A 9,852-nucleotide genomic window follows, 5' to 3' on the forward strand; every position below is an offset into this window, starting at 1 on the left:
GAGTGCTGACAGACAGACTGGCGCATGGTTTGTTTTGGTCTTTTCATGGGATTTATTGACAGTAATAAAATATAGAATAGGCTGTGTTGATGATTATAGGTGATAGGGAGGATGATGATTGCCATGTCCTGGGCTTCTCCAGCGGCTCTTCCGCTATGTTCTTTCATGTCTTTGTGTCTGCTCTTCTGTCTGGAAAAAATAATTATGGTACTGCACAAGGCCATCATAACCCTCATGTGGGCAAAAGGCCCAATAATTATTTAAAGCCTTATTAGATGAATGTGCTGACATAAATCAGCCATAAGTCAGACATATGACAACAGTCAATGATTTTGGCTTTCTTGTGTTGAACCACAAACCACTTTTAGGATCTTGGTTGTAGTGAAGCATTTCCCCGGAATTTACTTTATTATGAAAAAATTGGGAAAGGCAGTTTCTAACTTGGCAGTCTGGTCTAACGCTAACTCCCTGACACATCAGCATTTGAACTGGTGGAAGCTAACAACAGCAGTGGCACAATGGTGGAAACAATACCAGAAACAATACTGTGGTCTGCAGATGTTGATCAAATCCACATGTTTTACAGTTCAGTCAGAAACACTTAAGTTAGGTAAGACTCTTGCGGAAAGTGTCAAAGTAGAAACTAGGACTTTTCTGGGAGACCTATTCTTATGTAATATATGCATAAACATTTAAAAATAAGTCAAATCAAAGGTAATAAAAACTTGGGTCAAGGCAAAATAGAGAAATAGTGTATGAGAGCCGTGGTAAGCCTCTACATAATGTAGTGCCAGCCGTGGTAAGCCTCTACATAATGTAGTGCCAGCCGTGGTAAGCCTCTACATAATGTAGTGCCATGGAGTATTGGGGGTTGCCAGTTCTTATATCATGTTTGTAAGTGGCCAGCAGAGCCAATTGTGTATTTATTCATGTTCCTGGGTGGGTTGGCACACCCCAATAAAGTTTAAAAGAGAGAAAAAAAGGTAAATAGTGACGTCACACGCCAGATTGCCACAGGTTGCAGGTTGTCGATACAGGTTGTTGAGAGAGCAGATACAAAGTAAGTTAACTGAGTAAAATTTAAATTAAAAATATAATGCTGTTTGTGGGGTCAGGGAGACAACGTTATGTAATATGTTTTTTGTTTATGGAGTGCAGTTGTCCGAGGCCAGGTTTACATGTGGGCACTATCCTCATCCACAATATTTGCACCCTTGGTTGGCAGAAAGAGGTATGTGGTTTGGCGTATTATGTTCATGGTATCGTTATTAGGGGTTTTTTTTGTAACGTTTGTAGTGTGGTTTTAAGTAAATTGCTGTATTTTTTAGTTTCACTGTACTTGAAGAATAAAAGTCATCATACCAGTTGAACTCAACGTCTGTTAATGTTTATGTTTTGGCAATCTTGCCTTCAGTTTGCACTTTGTTCTCCCAATGTAAAAAGAAACCACATGGATACTCGAGTCTGTAAACCACATCTGAGGTTGTTTCTGTTTTATGACAAGTAACTGTTCTCTAGTGAGACATTTTGCTTTATTGTAAGCTGTATCTGTAGTCTTGTGTTTTTATCCTCTTTTCTTAAATCTTTGGTTCATATCTTGAGCATTTCTTTCAAAATCTTCTTCTGAGTCGCTGATGCATTTAATTCTCTGAAACTGACCGAAGGGTATGTTATCTATCAACCAAGGAGGATGGAAACTGTCTGCCCTTAGGATGGTGTTGCGGTCAGTTGGTTTTCTAAATATGGAAGTATGTAAATCACCATCGTCATCTTTAAAGATCCTAAGATCAAGAAAATGGATTTCAGTTAAAGAGTGTGATTGAATATGTCTGGAATGAAAGTGGACTTTGGCTTGAATTGTGTTCTTGTTGTATCCAGCTGAGCATGGGAACGAGAGGCAGCTTGACTGGGGTTAGTATGATAGCAAACTTTCAACTGGACATTGCGATAGAACTTGAATAAATCTACCTTTTGTGTGAAACTCACTGGCAATGAAATATTTATGGGGGCAAATGTAAAACTTTTAGATAGGACAGAGACATAGCTGGTTGAAAGTGGAATGCCGGAGATGTTAATCACCTGTTCATTCTGATTTTGCTCCTGTTGTACAGGCCACGGCTTGGGACTTTTGATTGACCTGCCTCTGCCTCGTATGGTCTTCTGCCTTGTCATCTTCGTGTTCAGTTTTCTCTCTTGCGTCTGGAGTCTAAAAAATCAGTTGAAGAAGAGTCTTGCATCCCAGAATGGTCCTCATCGCTACTAAGCAGCTGAAAAGAAACTGTTTTTCTCCTTTGTGGCTGTGTCTTTGTCTTCTTTCTACTGTCTTCTTTGTAATCAGATTGATCTTGATCTTGTTTGAGCTCTTTCTGTAGTTTATCCAGTCTTCTTTTAACTCTTTTTCAAAGGGGAGTTGTTGTTCTTTGAATCTTGTAGATATCTCCTCTTTAAGTATGGCTATTTCATTCTGAGTTTGACATTTCTGCTTCTTGGCTTCTTCAATAAGAAGTAGCATAATGTCATTCAGGATGGCTTCCCATTTATGTTTAAACTCAGTATCTCCAAAGCCAAAGGATGGGATTTTTTTATTCTTAGTCCTCTTGGTATCATTTTCTCTCTCCACTAGTCTGATAGTGTTGTCATATGTAGGTGTAATTTCAGTTATTTCTCTGAAAACTTTTTAAGCTTTAAAAAAATCTTTCTGGCATCTGTAGTCTGTGTGGAGCTCTGGTCAAAGGAAAACGTATCTGAAACTATAATGCTCTCACCTTCTTCTTTTGAATAAGAAAAATATCCAGTAGCCATTTTGAGTGAAGAACGGATAATTCCCCATGTTCAATGAACGGAGCTACTCCAGCTTGGACGAGCCCTCCTTAAAAACTCTGTCAAAAAACAAATCTATAGAGTGCTGCTTGGGTGTAGAAAGGCATTATGGTTGTAAGTGGTACTTTATGGTTAAAATCATAAAGAACAACTTTATGATTCTTTCCCATATGTCTTATTGCATCACATGTTGGGGACAGGCTGGGGAAACAGCCATAAGACTTCTTGAGTCCTTTTATAAACAAACTCTTAAAACTCTGGACAAAAAGCCAATGCATTTCCATCACTGTAGGGTACTGGAGAAATACAATTTACTGAGCTTTGAGGATTTTAGATTATTCTCAAATTTGTGCCTAGTTTATAAAATTTTAAATGGTTTGGCCCCTCCTCCACCATGTGACTTTGTGTATACTCGCTCAGTAAGTTCTATTAGATCCTCCAGAATATCCTCTATACAAGATTGTACCATACCATTACGTCGTACTGCATTTGGGCTGTCAGCTTTCTCTGTGAAAGCCACAACTCAGTGGAATGCTGTGTGACCATTGAGTCTAAACTCAGTATGTGATGTGCTGTGTGTAGTTTTGTATTTTGTATTTGGTATGGTGTGTTCTGTGTGTGTGTGTATTTTTTTTTTTTTTTTTTTTGCTTTGTAGTGTTTGTTATGCTGTTGTATGTTTTTTGTTGGGGACTACAGATGCAAACTAGCTTCAAGCTAACTCAGTGCATCTTCAATGTTTCAAACTGCACACTGTCCCAGTCAATAAATAAATAAATCAAATCCCTCTGGTGCTTTTCAGTTTGGGAATCCTACTAGTTTAGAGTTATTGAAAAGATCTGAGGCACTCAAGAGTATAATAAATTTAAAAATCCTTTAAAATTAGGCAGTGCGGCCCACTGCCGCAGGGTTGAGTGGAGGTGTGTGGGCGTGTTTATTTGTGCTCTAGAATGTAACTGTGGAGAAACAACCAGAAAATAATGTTAGTAGCCATGAAATATTAAAGGCTTTTTACATTTATTACCCTCTTGGGTGCCTTTTCAATAAGTCTAAACTGGTGTATGAGACTTTTAAGAATGAATGAATCAGCACTCTGACATAAAATGGAGGAAATTGAATCACTTAGTCTGTAAAAATGAAAAACATTTATTTTCAGTAACATACGCAATAAAAAATTGGCTCTAAACTTAAGTGATTCAACTGTGTATCTGGCATTCAGTGAGCTGTGACAGGCTCTGCTCACAGAACCATGCATAAACAAATTCACGCCTGGATTCTTCAGTTGAGAAGAGGAGGAGGGTCACCAGAAGATTGTATTAGATTGCATCATGGTGATGTCATCTTCAGACCTTATGGTGCTGAGATGAGAACAATAAACAACAAGCCCTCACTGCAGATAATAACTTTTTGAGCAATGACTGTACTTCATGAAGAATATGGACTGTGTTGGAAGAAGCCTGCAATGATTTAGTCAATGATTATGACATCTTGGAATATGCAGACATGACAGCAAAGCAGAGACAACAATACCCACTTGTTTTAAGTTTTAAGTGCAGAATAGCTCACTCAAGCAAGTTTTTTGTGTGTCGTCAGACCTGTCAGTATAATGGAAAAAGTGTTTACATTTGTTAAAAATACTCAGTGGCCCTTAGAAAAGACAGGAAAGTCAGGAATCAAGTACAAAAACATCTAAAAAAATAAGTAAATATTTTAATGATGTTCCTGGGCAGGTTGACACAAATACTACACAATTAGACATTAGATAGCAGATGCAGTGTCTTATACAGGTGTATGAAAATACAAAATACAGACACTTGAAATGACAAACTGCTGACATGTCTGACAGGTAACTTAAAGGACAGGTTCACAATTTTTCAAGTGTGTGTTACAACAATAGTCAGGTGCCCAAATGAACATTGAAATAGGTTTTTCTTGCTGTAATCATTCATTTTGTTCATACTAACCATTAGAAGATCCCTTTATAATGCACTTACAATGTAAGTGTTGGGGGACAAAATCCACAGTCCTCCTTCTGCGCAAAAATGTATTTAAAAGTTTATCTGAAGCTAATATGAAGCTTCAGCCGTCCAAATTAGTCAAATCATGTATATATCTTTCAACATTAGTCTTTTTAGGGTCAAAGTCCTTCTTTTTGTTAATATACTTCAACTGCAGCTCAACAGGGAAACACTGTCTGAGGAAATACAAATAGGGAATTTTATGCTAAAAAGACTAAATGTGGCAGATATCCACTTGATATGACTAATTCAGACTGCTGAAGCCTCATATAAGCTTCAGATGAACTTTTAAGAAAGTAAAGTAAGTAAGTAAAGTTCATTTTTATAGCACCTTTCACAGATAAAAAATCACAAAGTGCTTTACATTAATGAAAAATACACTTTTAAAGGCAATATTAAAAATGAACCATTGACAACAAACAGTGCAGGACTGACAAGTTAAAATCACAGTAACAAACAAATGGCACATAAGAGACACACAGACAGAGATATAAATAGGAGCAATATAAGTGGTTACACTATTTAGACAGGCTAACCAAAGCCTGTCTGAATAAAAACATTTTCAGCTGCCTCATAAACACGTCACCGGAGTCTAGAGATCACAGCGATAAGGGGAGAGCATTCCATAATTTGGGTGCAACAGCTTGAAAAGCCGGTCACTTCGGGTTTTATATAGGGTTTGAGGGACAGACAGTAATTTCTGTACAGTAGACCTTGGAGCCCGATTGGGCTTATAAGTGGCGTATACTAGGGTGTTTGACCTTGCAAGGCCCTGTAGGTTAGGTAAAAGAATTGAAATTCTTTTACATAGATGATGTGCTCCAGTTTAATTTGTCTGTCCTTTCATTCTGCATATGTCTGTCTTTGTGCGTACAGACACTTTTACTCATGAATCTACAAAGAGTTTTATGCAACTGGCCCCCATGGTATACACAGAATGCTTCCACACGGAGGCATCAAGGAGACATCGGTTGAATCCAAGGCCCAGTACCAATATCCACCTATTAACACTGAACCCATATAAACTTTGAACGTCACATGCACAATAAGTCAAAATGCCTGAGTGAAAGAGGGTGTAAGGGCTCCAAATGTTGTACAGACCTTTTCCACAGCAGACATTGTGACTCCTAGTCAAAATAGTAGGAAAAGCACAGGTGGAACTAATAACATTAACGATGGCTCTGTTGTATTCAGGTGTCCCAGTGTGCCCCAGTATGACAGTGTGACAGTGAGCCAGCATGCACAATACTTCACTATCATTAATTTAAATATTTACACCTGTGCTTTTCCTACTGTGACATGTCAAAATGTCTCCTATGAAAAAGGACCATTAGAATGATGGTAACGAAATCACATGTTACCTGGGGAGAGGCATTTCAGTGACCCATTAAGTGTGTGTTTAAAGTGTGTGTTTAAGTGACCCATTAAGTGTGTGTTTAAAAATTATATGAAATAAAACTTTGAGAATTATTTAAAGAAACTCTGAGAACATAGAATGAAGAGTGTAATGCTATAGCCTTGTTTATCGCCTTGTAGTTAAAGTTGTAGTTTTTGACATTGCCAAATTCAAATAAGCCAAATACACATGGGTGTCAGAGGGACTTTTTATAATTGGCACTGTTTTCTGTCTTATGCCGTATCTGCCTGTTCTAACATCCCCTGCTTTTCCTTCTCTACCCAGCAATTGTCCTCAGCTCTTCTCACCATATCCTATGGTCACCTGATCGCCATCTGCCTGCATACCTGTCCCCTTGTCCCCATCACTCTTTTAGTATATACATTGGTTCACCTATCATTCCTATTTTTCAGATTCAGTCTATTGTGCCACAATGGATTTTTGTCTACCTGCTTGCTCCCTTTTTGGTGTTGTTTGCCCTCACTGACTGCTTACCTTTTTCAACCTTGTTTTTGAACAAAGACCAAGTAAACCTCCTTTTACCAATATGTGCTCTGCCTGTGCACTCTGCTAAAAAAGAGGCCCGTCTGACACTGTGGGCCAACCGCAGACAACTTAGACAAAATTGAGATAACTGCATCCTGGCCAGCAACCCCATCTACTGTGACCCACAGGGAAAATTGCATATTGTGATAACTTTTTATTTTGACTGTATGTTCACTGGCTTTTGACACAGGGCAAATATCTGTTCATGAATGGATAGATGGATGAATGGATAGCCTTTTGACGCCCAGTTGTCTAGAATGGTATAGTACTGCTTTGTCCAACTGAAGCATTTAACCAAGATCTACCTCTCATTTGGATCACTGACTTTAAAAAGCACCACCCTTTTGGTCTTGTTTAAGCAGGTGAACCATCTAAAGAATGCAATTTAAACAAAATACTGCCAGGCTTTTAATATGCTCTAAGACAATCTCAGGCAGGCACACTCAGTATCATCTTTTAAATCACTTCATAAAACAGTATGTAATGCAAGATGACCACTGCTCCGACTAAAGCTTTGTAAAGTGCTGGAAGCATCAATGAGTACAAACTTGATAAAATAGACACACACTTAAATCTATGCAGTATTTCACAAACAGCTTACATGTATGCTCTGATGAAGGTCTGATAGACTAAAAGCTCAAAATAAAGTTCAATACTTCATAGATCTTTTTCCAAGTTAGTGTTGTGAATGGCCAAATGGTTAAAATTGTTGGTAATTTGCAAAGCCAGTTATTTTTATATCTAAATGTGCTCAAGAATTCACATAAATAAAAAAAATTAAAATTAAAATGCATAATTTCAATGACCAGTTAGGTTTGAATATCCAATCACGACACATCATCAGGTAGAGACAAACGTGTGAGACCATTATTAATCAGAAATATCATGAAATACTTGAATATTTTGAAAAGAATGTTTTTGCAAATTTAATGCGAAATACTTGGCCATAGTGACTTGAAGTGTGATTTTTTTGCGTGTAAAAACTCAGAATCAGATTTCCTCAAAAATTAATTTATTTCAGAAGATGCAGGCTGCAGACACAGGCCACACCTTAAGTCCCTCAAGAACAAAGAAATTGAATGTTCATCAGTAATTCGGTGTGAAAACCTTTAAAACACACCTAAACTCTGCCTGCCTTTTCTCTAGCAAATAAAAGTCTCTGAGAGGCATCGCCTCCCTGAGCTGGCCTCCTCCCCATGAGTAAGAAACTACCACTTTAAGACTTTGGGACCTATTTTAATCCTTGGATGCACTGTCTGGGGCCAAGTGGTTTTCCGCCATGGACTTAGTCACTGGCTACAACCAGATGCCAGTAGCAGAGGAAGATAAACCCAAGACTGCCTTTTGTACCCCTTTTGGGTTATTTGAATTCAATTTGAATGCCATTTGGGTTGTGCAATGCACCAGGCACATTCCAACGCCTTATGGAAAGAATGTTTGGCCAGTCATTACTGTTGTATCTTGATGACATCATTGTCTTTTCTTCCAGTGTGGGAGAACACTTGAGCCGGCTGGATCTGGTGCTGAACCATCTGCGACAGGAGGGGCTCAAGGTCAAATTGGAGAAATGCTTTTTTAAAAAAGAGGTACAGTACCTGGGGCACCATATTTCAGAGAAGGGAGTCTCCACTGACCCTGGCAAGATTTCAGCAGTTGCTAACTGGCCTCACCCCACAACTATCTCTGAGCTCAGGTCTTTCCTAGGCTTCGCCAGCTATTATCGGCGCCTTGTGGAGGGGTTCTCCAAACTGGCTGCACCGCTGCATCATCTGCTGGCTGAACTCTCTGGGGGAAAGACGTAAAGGCCGGGGGGCATTGCTGGGACAGGACTGGTCAGAAAGCTGCCAGAGGAGCTTCCAGGAGTTAAAGGCCCGGTTAGTAGGTGAACCTGGTTTGGCTTTTGCTAATTTTTCTCTTCCATTTATCCTGGAGGTCGACACCAGTCACAGCAGTTTGGGTGCCGTCCTGTCTCAGGAGCAGGATGGCAGGGTGAAGCCCGTCGCCTATGCCAGTCGAAGCCTCCACCCTGCTGAAAAGAATTACAGCTCTATGAAATTGGAGTTCCTTGGCATGAAGTCAGCAATGACTGAAAAATTCAGTGGAGTTATACAGCCAAGGTAGCCTCATTTTATCATTGTGTGTTTCGATAAATGTAAAAAAAGAAGAAGATAGGACTAACCTGTGTTTCTTTTTTTTTGTCTCTGCAGCTGTGACTGCCACTGCTGCTTTGTTATACCTGAAACTGACTTGATTTTTAATTTCCTTTATTGAGTTTTAAGTGCTAGGTTTTATTCAGTGATCTTAGTGTATTTATGTTTTATTTCTTTTAGTATATTCCTAATTTGTTTTACATTTTGTGGTGGTTGTGAAGTTTACTTGGTGTAACTTATTTATTGTTTTTAACTAGCTGATTCATACAGAGGTGGTGCTAACATTTAAAAGGTGGCTTTGTGCTTTTATTTATTTATACTTCTTGTGTGCATATATATTTTGTGATTTGTTTGTAGTGTTAACGCCAACCTAAACTGTAACACCCTTGTATGTTTCCTTTTTTTAGTCAATTCCTCCAACTCCCTATTTTATGTATTTTTTTATCTTTTTAATATGGTTTTTTAAAATTATTTTAGGATCACTGAAGCCTAGACACTTACTAATGTTCTTCAGTTTGATGTTTTTTTTACATCCTCTATTTTTACTGCCATTTATTATATGCTGCATCATGGAAGAAGATTAAAAACAACAACTCTTTTTAATACCTTAAAAAACCAGGTCTCTATTAATTTTTTTTTGTGAAACTTACCTGTGTGATCGAAGTAGGAATTCATTTGATGTATTCCCTGGGTGGAATTCCTAGGGTGGCGTTGTTGGATTTTTTTTAACTTAGTCTAACTTGAGTTTTTAGACAACCCCTCATCAGGTTACAATTCTGACATGTATTTTTTAAAATATATTAATATACACAATAATAATCTTTCACATTGTAATCCTTTTATTTGTTACCTTTGCATGTTTGTGCGCTGCTGCTTGTCCTGTTTGTGTAACAAGCAGAGTGTGGGCCCTATTTTAACGATCTA

General features: G+C 38.3%; 1 long non-coding RNA gene across 1 annotated transcript; it reads left to right on the forward strand.

Annotated features, from left to right (window-relative positions):
* Positions 1-846: 846 nt before the first annotated feature.
* LOC122984071 lies at positions 847-9,634 on the forward strand. The gene is made up of 4 exons (XR_006403817.1): positions 847-1,060; positions 1,159-1,231; positions 8,268-8,895; positions 8,986-9,634. It is a non-coding gene; the product is annotated as an uncharacterized LOC122984071 (long non-coding RNA).
* The last annotated feature ends 218 nt before the right edge of the window (positions 9,635-9,852 follow it).

This window comes from Thunnus albacares, chromosome 6, assembly GCF_914725855.1.
Source record: "Thunnus albacares chromosome 6, fThuAlb1.1, whole genome shotgun sequence".
Taxonomy (NCBI): Eukaryota; Metazoa; Chordata; class Actinopteri; order Scombriformes; family Scombridae; genus Thunnus; species Thunnus albacares.